The sequence below is a fragment of the Macaca nemestrina genome, chromosome 1, assembly GCF_043159975.1.
Source record: "Macaca nemestrina isolate mMacNem1 chromosome 1, mMacNem.hap1, whole genome shotgun sequence".
Classification (NCBI taxonomy): Eukaryota; Metazoa; Chordata; class Mammalia; order Primates; family Cercopithecidae; genus Macaca; species Macaca nemestrina.
The window spans coordinates 31,120,244-31,134,765 of NC_092125.1; the positions used below are offsets into that span (position 1 = coordinate 31,120,244).

General features: G+C 38.0%; 1 protein-coding gene and 1 pseudogene across 16 annotated transcripts in view; one reads left to right on the forward strand and one right to left on the reverse strand.

Moving 5' to 3' along the window:
- The window catches only part of LOC105484436 (TNF superfamily member 4), a 308,159-nt gene that overhangs the window by 86,486 nt on the left and 207,151 nt on the right, over positions 1-14,522 (reverse strand). The gene's annotated exons all lie outside the window — the stretch shown is intronic.
- LOC112427245 (small nucleolar RNA U13) lies at positions 12,156-12,280 on the forward strand (annotated as a pseudogene).

Sequence of the window (14,522 nt, forward strand, 5' to 3'; positions counted from 1 at the left end):
GCAGAGTGCAGTCGTCCTCCCTTATCTGAGAACGATACTTTTCGAGACCCCTAATGGATGCCTGAAACCACAGATAGTTTATATAGATAAACCCTATGTATACAATGCCTGAAATTCTTTTTCCTTCTTCACAGTTTCACAGATAAGAGATTCTTTCTTACCACAGATGGTAGTAACCTCAACCTACAATTTTTTTCTTTCCTTATTGAGAACTTTCACCTTTTCACTTAAAGGAAGCACTTTGCAGCTTCCATTTGCATAATTAGATTTCCAGCATCACTATTTTTGCATGCTTTGGGGCCATTATCAAATAAAATAAAGGTTCCTTGAATACAAGCCCTGCAATACCACAATAGTTGATCCGATAACCCAGGTGGCTACTAAGTGACTAACAGGTGGGTAGCATGGACAGCGAGACACTGGACAAGGGGATGATTCATGTCCTGGGTGGGATGGTGAAATATTTCATCATGCTACTCAGAGCAGTGGCAATTTAAAACTTACAAATTGTTTACTTGTGCAATTTTTCATTTAATATTTTCAGGCCATGGTTGACCACTGGTAACTGAAACTACAGAAAGTTTAGATAAAAGAGGATAACTGTTTTGGGGTTGAGTAAAGAGATGACATGATTTGATTCATGTTTTAACATGATCACTGCGGCCACTTGCTGAGAGCACATTGGAAGAGCTAGCATAGGAAGAAGCAGGGAAACCAGTCAGGAGACTATTGCAATAAGGATAATGATACCTCCAACATGGATGGTTGCAGGAATGCTAAGAAGGGATCAGACTGTGAGAATACTCTGAAAGCAGATGTGATAGAATTTGCTAACAGAGGAGGTGTGTGGTATGCAAGAAACAGCAAAGTCAAGAACAATCCCAATTGTCTTTTGACCTGAGGCACTGGAAAAATAGAGTTGCCCTATACTGAAATGGGGAAGATCATGAGAGGAGCAGGTTTGGGGAAAAACATTTAGGAGTTCAATGTGGAACTTTTAAACTTCACGTGTCTATCAATACTTCAAAGTAAAGATGAGTAGCAGCTAGACCCTGATGTTAAAGGAAGAGGTCAAGGTTGGGACTGTAAATTTGGGAATCACTAGTGTAAAGGTGCCACTTAAAGTCATGAGCTTGGATGAGCTCACCTAGGCAATGAGTGTAAATAGAAAAGTGAAGAGGACTCTGGGCTCTCAAATGCTTAGTAATCAGAAGATTGAGGAGGAAGCAGAGGCTACCACTGAGGGTGAGGATTGGGAAGGAAAGATTTGAAGAGAAAAGAGATGGTACAAAATGATCATCTAGAAGAGCGGGAGAGTAAATAGTATAGGGAAATATAGACTATTATTGGGAAGCATACTACTTAAGATGAGTAATCATAAATTTAAAGTCGGACACTCAGCATGGTGGTATATTTTTCCCAACTATGTTGTGCTGTGAAGGAGCAAAATTATATAGAGTTGTGGTTAAAGCAAACACGTAACAAGGGAGCCAAGCCTAAAGAAAATGAAGCAAAAAACAAAACTATTAGAAATACAACAGTAGCAGGGAGATTTCCCAACCAGATGTGAATGTATATTATAAAGCTATAGTACATTTTTTAATGAGGTGTCACTAGAGTCATAATCTGACCAATGCAGTAGAACCAAATTTTCAGAAATACATGCCAATGGAGTAGAACTGAATTTTTGAAAATATATGTGAGAGTACTTTTGAAAGTTCATGAGAAAATGGAATAAAAATATAAAATATAAACTGTATTTCTCAATGTAAGTTACATCAAGTTTAAGCCACTTTTGTAAGTGATGGTACCAGCTATTTAGTCCATCCTTAAAGAACTGAGATTCTAAAAATTTTCTCCCATTCTGTAGGTTGCCTGTTCACTCCGATGGTAGTTTTCCTTTTGCTGTGCAGAAGCTCTTTAGTTTAATTAGATCCCATTTGTCTATTTTGGCTTTTGTTGCCATTGCTTTTTTTGTTTTAGTTATGACGTCCTTGCTCATGCCTATGTCCTGAATGGTATTGTCTAGGTTTTCTTCTAGAGTTTTTATGGTTTTAGGTCTAATATTTAAATCTTTAATCCATCTTGAATGAATTTTTGTACAAGGTGTAAGGAAGGGATCCAGTTTCAGCTTTCCACATATGGCTAGCCAGTTTTCCCAGGACCATTTCTTAAACAGGGAATCCTTTCCCTATTTCTTTTTTTTTTTTTTTTTTTTTTTTTTTTTTTTTTTGTCAGGTTTGTCAAAGATCAGATGACAAAGGGCTAATATCCAGAATCTACAAAGAATTTAAACAAATTTACAGAAAAAAATCAAACAACCCCATCAAAAAGTGGCAAAGGATATGAACAGACACTTCTCAAAAGAATACATTTATGCAGCCAACAGATGCAAGAAAAAATGCTCATCATCACTGGTCATTAGAGAAATGCAAATCAAAACCACAAAGAGACACCATCTCACCCCAGTTAGAATGGCGATCATTAAAAAGTCAGGAAACAACAGGTGCTGGAGAGGATGTGGAGAAATAGGAACACTTTTACACTGTTGGTGGGAGTGTAAACTAGTTCAACCATTGTGGGAGATAGTGTGGTGATTCCTCAAGGATCTAGAATTAGAAATACCATTTGACCCAGCAATTCCATTACTGGGTATATACCCAACGGATTATAAATCGTGCTACTATAAAGACACATGCACATGTATGTTTATTGCGGCACTATTCACAATAGTAAAGACTTGGAACCAACCCAAATGTCCATCAATGATAGACTGGATTAAGAAAATGTGGCACATATATACCATGGAATACTATGCAGCCATAAAAAAGGATGAGTTCAAGTCCTCTGTAGGTACATGGATGAAGCTGGAATCCATCATTCTGAGCAAACTGTTGCAAGGATGGAAAACCAAACACCGCATGTTCTCACTCATAGGTGGGAATTGAACAATGAGAACACTTGGACACAGGGCGGAGAACATCACACACTGGGGCCTGTCGTGGGGTAGGGGGACGGGGGAGGGATGGCATTGGGAGAAATACCTAATGTAAATGACAAGTTAATGGGTGCAGCACACCAACATGGCACATGGCACATGTATACATATGTAACAAACCTGCACATTGTGCACATGTACCCTAGAACTTTAAGTATACTAATAAAAAAAAAAAAGAACTGAGAATCTGAGAATTTAACCATGTCATGTAGTCTTCTTTTACATTATTGGCTGAAGAAAACTGCATGCCCATTAGAGATTTTTTTAAGATTAGGAAACAAAAAGAAGTCAGAAGGAGCCAAATCAGGACTGTAACCTAATCATTTCCCATCAAAATTCATGAAATTGTCCTTGTTTTGTGATAGGAAGGAGCAGGAACTTCGTCATGGTGAAAAAGGACTCTCTAGTGAAGCGTTCCTGGTTGTTTCTCTGCAAAGTTCTGGCTACTTTCTCAAAACAGTCTTGTAATAAGCAGATGTTATTGTTCTTTGGCCTTCCAGAAAGTCAACAATCAAAATACCCTGAGTGTCCCCGAAAAATGTTGCCACAACCTTTGCTCTTGCCCTGTATGCAAACTGGACCACTTCCACTTCTTGACAGCCATTGCTTTGATCGGGTTTTGTCTTCAGGGTCCCACTGGTAAAAGCGCGTTTCATCTCCTATTACAGTGCTTCAAAGAAATGTCTCAAGGTCTTGATCTCATTCACTTAAAATTCCCACTGAAAGCTGTGCTCTTTTCTACGGCTGATCTGGATACAATTACTTTGGAACCCATTGAGTGAAAAGCTGCTCAGCTTTAATTTTCAGTGAGAACTGTGTAAGCGGAATCAATTAAGACATCTGTGATGCTGGCTATTATTTCTGCTGTGAATCATCAGTCCTCCTCAATTAGGGCACAAACAAAATGAATTTTGTCCTTGCAAAGTGATGTGGATGGTCTGCCATGGTGAGCCTCATCTTCAATATCATCTTGTCCTTTCTTAAAATAAATTATCCATTTGTAAACTACTGATTTATTTGGGGCACTGTCTCTATAAATCTGTCACAAAGCAAAGGTGGTTTCGCCATTCTTCCACTCAAGCTTCACCATGATGTTTGTTCTTGCTTCAATTTTAGCAGAATTTATGTTGCTCTTGATAGGGACTTTCTTCAAACTGATGTCTTATTCTTCCTAGTGCCTCAAGCTAGATCTTGTTCAGATATTTTATCACAAATTAGTACAAGTTTATTGTGGTGCAAAAAATTTTGAAATGGTTTTCTTTATATTCAACATTTTCTATGAACTTTTCAAAGACCCTTTGTATAAGAATTTAGTATATAAGTGGCATTTCTAATCAATGGGGATGGCTATTTGATAAATGTTATTGAGATAATAGTTTGCCAGTTGGGAAAAAAAATGTAGATGATTAGATCCTCATTTAGCACTGCACACCAAAATAAATTTCAGGGGAATTAAACATTTAAATATTTAAAACTAGACCATAATAACCATGGAAGAAAATATTCATAGCTATGTACACAATCCTAGGATGAAGATGGACTTTCATCTGTAATATATTCACACACAAAAAAGATCAAGATTCAAAGTAATATTAGCACTTTGAATTTTTGGATGTATGTGCATAGAATATAGTAAACTGTTAAAAGGAAATATGGCTGGATGTTTGGATTGTGGATAATTGCATTTGCTTCATTAGGCTTGACTGTATTTTGCAAACTTTCTATAAGAGATATGCATTTGGTTTAGCTTTCTATAATATTTATTATTTCTAATTACAAAAGTGAGATATTACTTATAGCAAGTGAAATAGTACAGAGATGTGTAAAGATAAAGTTCCTAGTAGTCTCCCCATTCACCATCCCATCTAACTCTTTCCATTCCTAGCCCATGAGGCAATCTAATTAACAGGTTGATGTCCCTGCTTCTTCATGTTCATACACACGCATGCACAGTGTATACACATATAGTTTCTGTATTTTTCTTTTCAAAATAGAATCATATTGTTAAACACATATTGCTCAACAATTTGCATTTGTCACTGTACAAATCAATAAAGATTGAAGTCATTTATACTAAGAATGCTTTTGATATTTCATAATTTATTCAAGCATTCTCCTTTTGAGGTCATTAAAAACAATGCAGAAAACATTTCTGAACTTTTATTCTTATATGTTGCTGTACTTATTTCTATAAAAAGGAAGTTCTAAAAGCTGGGTTGCAGAATCAAAAGGTATATGGATGCATAATTGCAAAAGATATTGCCAGATCGCTTTCCAGGATTCCAGTAACCACAGTAAGCAGAATTCTAAGATGTCCGCCTCTTCCCACTGTGTACATACCCTGCACAATCCCCAGAACTATGGATATGAGAGATTCCCTGATTCTATTACCTTGCTATAGGGACATTATCCAGGTGGATCTTACCTAACTACATGAGGCCTTCAAAAGCAGAGCGTTTTCTCCAGCTGATCCCAGAAAAAGAATTCAGAGATTCAAATGTTACATAGCAATAGAAAATTAATACAGTAAGAATTCACTCTCTTGAAAGCATTGTACAAGGTAACTATATTCATTTTCTCATCAGCACAGTTAAATATGTTTTTAAATTCAGTCAATTTGATAAGTACCTAATTTTTGATATATGTTTACTAAAGAGTATCTTTATTTTGCATGTCTAAGTAAAATCAAGAAACTTTCCATACATTTTTAGCCAGATTTCCCCTGAGTTAATTGCCTGTTCACATGCAGTACTTTACTATGACCATTTTGCTATAGTGTCATTTGTTAACTCTTGTCAAGAGCTTAAGCAATCTCTAAGCAACAGCATAGGTACTAAGCTGACTTGTCGCCCTTTCAAAATTTAGTTGGAAAGGAAACAACAAGCCCAAACTGATTTGCACTATTTTTACTCATGGCAGAGCATGCAGCACAAGCTCGATGTTCTCATATGTCCCTTTGTCCCTAAATCCCATCAGGAAAGGGAACGACACAGAACAGGCCTGGGCAGATGCTGCACACACATCCATGTCCCATCGCAGCTGAGGAACGCTAAATTTAGGACACTTCCCATCTTTTAAGTGGCTGCAAGCAAATCTGCTCAAACTTTGCTCCACAGAGAGAAACTATATTATCTTTTTCAGGAAACAAATCTACTGTCTGACCTGGAGAGAGGTACCATCTCTAGCTCCCAAGCCTGTGTGCTACACAAACATCCTGGAAAAGCCAGTCTAGAACTAAAGCTGTCATAAGATGTGTAAAAACACCAAGGTGAATTGCCTCTGAACAAATCCACCTCTCGTTTCCATATTTTTATTATTACAACACTCTGCTGACCATTCAAAATAATCTGACCAACAGCAGGTGAGACCGCTTCTGTTCCATTTGTAAGCACTTGCAGATCTCTTATTACCAGTGTTTGCTGGGAGAGAGGGAAGTTAATGCCTGGCTTTTACACAATTATAATCCCAAGGGAAAACATGGAACTCCTGGAGAAAAAAAGGTGTTTACAATGTTTAGAGTTCCCCCACCATGGGACACACATCAGTCACCAGCCCAGGTTGACAGAGGCTTTGGGGTTTAACCCCAGGAATGTAAGAATGGGTTATCTGTAATTTATTAAGATAAGATACCACATCATGTATCATAATAACAGCTAACACTATATGACACTATTCAAGTAGCTTAACGTATTTAGCCCTTTAAAACCTCCCAATAGTGTGGTTGGTATGAGTGCCATTATATTAAATAAGAAAAACAATAAAAGCTTCTTAACTGGTTGTCGTGAAAAAGAAATTCAACCAAATTGAAAACCATTGCTTTAGTTAAAAGAACTCTTTAAAAATGTGTAATAGATATTTCCTTAACATGAAAAAGAATATCAGTATCGACAACCAACATCATACCTAAGAATGAAAAACTAAAGACAACTATGTTAAACTTATGCAAAAGAGAGACACACAACAGAGAAGTCCAGCGACATTGTTTTACGAAACAATTCTCAGTAAAGATTTACAGAAAGATTAATCTAAATTAAGCCTGTTTCTGTAACGCCACTGCCCAGTGAGTGCAATTTTTCACCAGGAAGACACTCTCTAAGCTATAGGCTTCAGACTCAACTATCCTCTTCCTTCTCCTCTCCACCTCTACCACACAGTTTAAGAGTATACACAGTCGTTCCCAGTTTCCCATGATTGGAAAGGACTCAAACACTATGATGGCGGGTCAACTTTCTGTCATCTTGTCCAAGGGAAAAGCACACTAAGCTGGGAGTGAATGAGCCTAACCTAAACAGCAGCAGAGAGAATGAGTAGAGAAAGGAGTCACTGAGTTGGAGGTTAGGGCCACAGGAAAGGAGCTGAAGTCTAGCCCAGTGGCATTGCTGGTTAGCTCCTGTAACCATGATTAATTTACGACCTCAACTTCGTGGGAGTTTTCTATTTGACATTTCAAATTTGCAAGAAATTTGACTAAGTACTATTGATAAGAAAATTACCATTGGCCTGAATTTTAGAAAGGGAGATTAGAACAGGCCACTGGGAGAATCACAGGTAGAATGATGAGAACTTGCCTGTGTCTGTCCTCTTTAACCCAAGAACCAGGCTCTTCAGCCATCACAGGGGGCTCAACACAGCTGCTTTATTATCTGCAGCTCGATATACATATGATATCTAACTAACAGTAATGCTGTGATAGAATTTTCATTTCTGAGGGCAGTAATTTCTCTTCCTTTCAAACAAGTACACAAAATTACACTTTCTAAAAGTGAGAAAAGCCTGAGTTCTTCAGAACAAGTCAGCCATAATAATAATGCTTCAGACGTTCCAGGTGTCTGTAAGGCCAGCAGTTAGAGTGAAACCTTCTCTTTGAACCCATTCAACCAGGGTGAAACTCTGCCAGTGGTAAAAAAGAAAGCAGCACGTGGTTTCATGGTATTCACCCTACCACCTTCCACAGTGAGGAGACAGAAACCTGTCTGGGGTGAAGACCATGGGAAAGTGTGTAGCTGTTATTATTTGTCATGAAGGTAACTATTCAAGATCTGTTCTCTTCAACCAGCTTCTGATGACTTGGCCAGGAAAATAAAGAAAGAGACCTCAACACAGCATTGACGGAAAGTGCAGTCTTTTTTTTTTTTTTTTTTTTTTTTTTGTCTCGCTCTGTCGCCCAGGCTGGAGTGCAGTGGCCTAATCTAGGCTCACTGCAAGCTCCGCCTCCCGGGTTTACGCCATTCTCCTGCCTCAGCCTCCCGAGTAGCTGGGACTACAGGCGCCGGCCACCACGCCCGGCTAATTTTTTTTGTATTTTTAGTAGAGACGGGGTTTCACCGTGTTTAGGCAGGATGTTCTCGATCTCCTGACCTCGTGATCCGCCCGCCTCGGCCTCCCAAAGTGCTGGGATTACAGGCGTGAGCCACCACGCCCGGCGGAAAGTGCAGTCTTAAACTTGGGAGTCTGAGAGATTAGAGTTCTGCTGTGACCTGTGTAGCTTTTCTAACATATTGACCCCAATTTTGGGGGATGCCCTATTTCTAGGGTGTCCTCAGAACTTTAACAGTAAGAACAAAAAAATGAGAGGAGAAGAGTGATAAGGAGGAATAGATACTGTCAACTCATGTGTAAGTTAGCATAAAGCTGGGACATAATAAGTACTTAATATATAATAGTAATTACCAGGTGTGACTCACAAGGGTGGCTAGTACACAGGTGGATTAGTCTCTTATTGCTATCAGTTCTGCATTAGCACTATCTCTGGGGTCACTATTAGAATCCAGGGCAATGCTAATAATGATGGACACTTACAATGTATCAGGCACATTGGGTGCTAAAAGCTTTGGGTATTCATTTCACTTAATCTCATAGAAGCCCAATGAAGTAAGTATGGTTATACATTGTTCATCAATGACAAACCAGAGTCCTGGTCAGTCTAATTACAAAACTCGTGTTTTTAACCATTGTGTTTATATTGCCAAGGTTCCTACAGAAAGGTTCCTGGCAGAAATAGCATGACAGTTAAAGGAGGGAGGATTACACTAAGGGAAGAATGACACCACGAAGAATCCCAGGGAGTGTAAAACTTTAGTGTAGGTCCAAATCCTTCTTGTGTCAGGCCTAAATTCAACAAACAATGAGATTTGCTCATCTAAGAAGAATGGTATCCAAATGCTCTCAGATCATTTAAATAGGAGATCCCAAGTCTTATTGTCATTTTTCCCGGCCTTTTCTGACAACTTTTACTTCAATTCAATTTCACATCTTGAAATTAAAAATATACTACATTCTCCCATTTTGTGCATCCAGAGATCTTGTTTATCTTGTTAATTACTACATGGCCAGCACTTTGCACAATGCTTGGTATAGAGTAGGTGTTCAATTAATTTTTTAATGAATGAATGACTTTATATATCTCTTACACTCTCCTGATTGTTCCTTCAAAATGATGCATTTCTGGTTATCTCCACCCTCCCTGAAACAGACAAGAAATATTTTTTCTTCTTCTCCCAAGCCCATTCATTTCAGGTTCCAGCTGGGATGGACTACTTTAACAACATTTGTTATTGTCTCTATTAAGTAACCCTACCACCATCATTTATGCCATTCCCAGCATCAGCATGAAAAGCCTTTATATCTATGAGGCAGAGCTCAATGAAACTTTCACTGGAAAGTAAAGTCTTCAAAAAATTACACTTTACATCTTAACAAATCAAATATCATCTAAGAGCACAGCTAGCATATAAGTGATTATATAAATATGGAATGACCTTCTTTCCACACAAATGATGTTTCAAAATTAATTAAAGGAATGGGAGGCACAGCAAGCGGAGGAGACTTCCAGAGCACCTGTTCCAGCTATCAGAAGCATTCTTGAAATAAATTGATATGATGATATGATTTAGCCAATTAATCAACAAAGAAGATAAGGGCAGAATTCCCTGTAAGAGCCCTATAAGAATGTCAGATCAACCACAGCAGCTGCACACAAATGGGTCGAATTGCTTGTCAACAAAAATATCTTGAGGAACAACATATTTGTAATCCAAACATGTAAAATCTAAAACTTTTACTAGCCCACAAGAAACACAGTAGCTGCCCTACTTGTCCAGTGAGCATATGTCCATTGTTACTGCCGGAAGATCTCATTTCTCCTGGCCACTGACTCAATTACTACTAAGTGATTTTTTTAAAGTTGGCAAGCTAGTTTCCCATAGGACATTGAAGGTCATAATCGCAACTCATATTTTGTATAAAAATGACTTAATGGTGACTAAGAGCACCCCTACATTTCAAAATCAAATGAACATCTACATTTCTCATCTTTCTTTTGATCTTTTCGTGACATTAAATGCTCTTGTTCACTTTTCTTTACAGAACTCTCTTTCCATGGTTTAAGCCCATACTCTCACCTGGTTCTTCTAGTTCTTTGGACATTCTGAGTTCCCTTTACTTTTCCTCTCCCTAAATGTTAATTTACTCAAGTCTCTGTCGTTCAGTCCTCCTTCTTATCCATGGCTTCAATTCTGTCTTTATGTTGTTAAAAACCCCAATTTAAATATGCAACCCAGATCTCACTCCCAAACTGCAGCTTCACACATCCAACTGCCGCTGGTAAGCTCCACTTGAGTAGCCAAACTCAAATATCATGGTCCAAAATTGAGCTCACCATGTCTTCATCATTATCTGCTCCTCTGTGTTTCCTAACAATAATAGAAAATGTAGCACCAGCCAATTTGTATTCAAATCAGAAACTTGGCAATCATCCTAATTGCCTTCCCTTCCTTACCTACACTCCAAAAAATTAACCATGAATCTAGATAAATCCTGTCACCTAAGTATTTGTCATACCCATTCCTTCTCTCATTTCCCAGTGCTACTACCTTTTTTCAGGTTTCCCTGAGTCTCCTTTCTAACACCCTTGACATTTAGTGCAATACCAATAATGAGTAAAAACAAAACACAAATCCATAATAATCTCACTCAACATCATTTAATTATTCTCCATTATTTTAGAATAATTATAAAATATTTTCCATTATCTGTGAGGCCCCTTATAAACTGCCTTCTGCCAAACTGTAGCCTCATCTCTTTGCAAACTTCTTGGTCTTCTCAGAAAATGCCTCACTTTTTCAGTCTTTCCTCTGTTTTATACACAGTGCCCCACCTAGAATGTCTTTTCTCCCTTTCTCTGCATACCAAACTTCCACACATCCTTCCAAATTTAAACTAGTGATGTCCTCCCCATGTCCTCCCCATATACTGTTTTCATAATGTCCGTCACTATAACCTAACCACCACTGTCTCCCACCTCTACTTTTCCTCTCTTCTTGCCTACTCTTCCCTCCAGCCCCTCAAGGGAGGCTGGATACCATTCCTCTTTGTACCATTTTACCAATTACACTAATCATGGTTGATGTGTCTTTCTGGTTTCTCCTTTAGGTTATGAGTTCCCTGAGTTCAAGGTCTCTGTCCTTCATTTTCATGTGTTCATAATCTAACTAGTAGTTGGTAGATGATAGAGATTCAATAAATATTTGTCAAATAAATGGGTGGGGGCATGGGTGGATGAATGGATGGATGGAGAACATGAAGACAAAACACAATAATTAGTCTTAATGGTCCCTCCTCATTGAATCATTGTTGTGAGTCCTGGTAATGAATCACTACCTAACAAGAAGTTAGTTTTTATTCCTTGGATAAGACTGAATAAACATTTGAATGTTTTCTCTCTGGCCCTCATCTTTAGCTTTCACTATGGAAGCTTGTCTGCTTCCAATACCTTATTTTAAAGTAATATAATGCAATTGATTATTTCCACTTACTATGTTAAAATCACATTCTAATTCTGTCTCACTGAGATTATGCCCAGATCTCATTGACTGGTCTTTGGGGAATTTCAAAAATCATGAGTCAGAAGTTTAAAGATTATTAATAATCTCTAAGCCTGTTAGAGATGACTCATCTCCTTCATTATACATGGATTTTATTATTTAAACTCTCAGTCAATAACCTACTTTCCAATTTGTAAGGGTACTGCTCAGTTGCTAGATTTAAGTATTACTAGTCCTTACATAATCTCAAAACTTGAAATACTGAAAAAGAGGCTTTAAAGTCAAGAGATAAAATCAGTGTTGAGTCTCAAAAAAATGGGGACATATTTTTTGCGATCCCGTTGTGGTTCATAAGCGTGATAATTGGGTTTTCACACTAATATGTGAGATGTGCATTGTTAGAACAGTTTGAGGGAGGCACATCTCACACAAAGTTCGTTGGCACGTTACCCATCTGACATGAAAGAAAAGTAACAAAAAAGAAACTAAAAAGGAATTTTTTTGCCCAGAGTGATTTTAATATATGGAAGAATTCAGATGTAGAGGATTATATTATATGTACTCTAAATGGAGAGAGCCCATGCTTAACAAACTTAGTAAAGATGTTTAGTATAGAATCCTGGCTTTTTAGTTGTTCCATGAATCTAAGCTTTAATATATTCATCCTCAAGATGAGAACAAGAACATGGGAATTAGGCAGAATGATATGTGCACTACATATTTCATTTAGATGTCATCATCAGAAAGTGAATAACCACTAATGTATGACTGCATTTCTCAGGAAGCTATTGAATATCCCTTTAAATTGGAAATATATATATTATTATTGAAATATGCTTACATAAGAAAGCTATAATGGCTCTATTTTTTAAGATAACATTTAGATATTTTTCTAATGGCTCAAGGTGATCAATGTTCTCAAGATCAAGGTTCTCCTCTGTGTTGGCTTGCTGCTACAGCTAGAAGGATGGAGTAATCAAATCTTCAGCCAACATGTATTGAACTCATTATGCATGAGACATTTGCTAAATGCTTTATATACATTATCTCATTTAATACTCACAACCAATCCTATGAGGGACATACTAACATTATCTATTTCAGTGAAAAATGAACTAAGCCACAGAGAGAATAAGAATTTGCCCAGTCACACATCACTAACTGGCAAAGCCAGGTGCGTCCAACTCCCAGTCTTTTTATGCACAACCTCCACACAATCTTCTTATCACAAAACCTGGTTTTTCAAAGTTGATCTTATGGAGGTAGAGTAGAATGATTACCAGAAACTGGGAAGCATGGTGAGGCTGGTAAAGAGATGTTGGCTGATGGGTACAAAAATATAGTTAGATAGAAGAAGTAAGTTCTAGTGTTTGTTAGTAGAGTGACTATAGTTAATAAGAATTTATTGTATATTTTAAAATAGAAGAGAAGATTTAGGATGTTCCCAAACAAAGAAACGATAAATGTTTGAGCTGATGGATATTCTAATTACCCTGATCTGATCATTACACATTGCATACATGTACCAAAATATCACACTCACCCCATAAGTATGCACAATTATTATGTATCAATAAAAAATGAAATAAAAATCTGTGTTTTCTTGGTGGTTGTAGAGTTTGTTATAGGATCTTATATCAGACATTTAAACTCACTGTCTATGAGTAATATGGATAGAATATGTTAAATTTCACAGTCTAAATTTTTTTTTTTTTTTTTTGAGACAGAGTCCCGCTTTGTCGCCCAGGCTGGAGTGCAGTGGCGGGATCTCAGCTCACTGCAACCACCACCTCCCAGGTTCAAGCGATTCTCCTGCCTTAGCCTCCTGAGTAGCTGGGATTACAGGCACATGCCTCCATGCCTGGCTAATTTTTGTATTTTTAATAGAGATGGGGTTTCACCATGTTGGTCAGGCTGATTTTGAATTCCTGACCTTGTGATTCACCCACCTTGGCCTTCCAGAATGCTGGGATTACAGGCGTGAACTACCTTTCCAGGCCTACATTTTTAAATGTATAAAGTCTAAGGTTTCTTGAGCTTAAACATGTGATGCCTCTTTCATTTGGTTTATATAATAAATTCTTACTAAGGTATAAATGATAAATGACTGATGACAATTTTTACATGTTACCTACAGAGACCAACCTGGCAGGCATTTCCATGTATTAAATAATATCTGCTTTAACTTAAAAGAAGCTCATTTAGAAAGGGATGCAGGCATCAACTGGGAGCAACGTGGAAGTATTTTTCAGCACCAATTCTGTCCCAGATCTATCATTGCATGCTATACTGACAGCTACCTTCTTCACCTATGTCAAAGGTAAGTTACTCATTCAGTGAATCATTGTGACAGGCACTGAGTTCAACTGAACATGGTTCCTGAAGACCTCCACTTTAGCCTATGTGGTGGGCTACATACTCTGAAGGACTCTCTCACTGTAAAGTAGCTAGATCCTGAATAAAACAGGCCTTTGAGGTTCATGAGGTTTAAGGAAGGAAGACTCTTCATCACATAAAAGTGCAAGGTGGGCCGGGCGCGGTGGCTCAAGCCTGTAATCCCAGCACTTTGGGAGGCCGAGACGGGTGGATCACGAGGTCAGGAGATCGAGACCATCCTGGCTAACATGGTGAAACCCCGTCTCTACTAAAAATACAAAAAAACTAGCCGGGCGAGGTGGCGGGTGCCTGTAGTCCCAGCTACT